Raw genomic sequence first — 371 nt, forward strand, 5'->3', positions numbered from 1 at the left:
GAAAGTATATATATATATACAAACAAAAAAAAATTATTATTACACAAATACAATTCAATTAATAATAATGAACCTTGTACTACATGGCAAGGAAAAAGAAGAGTATTATTGGATAGGTTGACAAAATGGGACCTACAGTGATATGAGGGTTTCTTATGAAACAATGCATAAAAATTACGCTGATCTGCCAAGTTACACTAAGCGGGAAGTGCATGTCTTTATATGCAAAGTTGGTGTTGATTATTCATGATGATGAGGTCTATTATAAATTAATTGATAACTATTATTCCTCACAAGACGAGATAAGTATTAGTATGTATATATATATATATCTTAATTCTACAAATATATAATAAGAGGAGTGTTAAAAT

The sequence above is a fragment of the Arachis ipaensis genome, chromosome B09 (genome assembly GCF_000816755.2).
Source record: "Arachis ipaensis cultivar K30076 chromosome B09, Araip1.1, whole genome shotgun sequence".
NCBI lineage: Eukaryota > Viridiplantae > Streptophyta > Magnoliopsida > Fabales > Fabaceae > Arachis > Arachis ipaensis.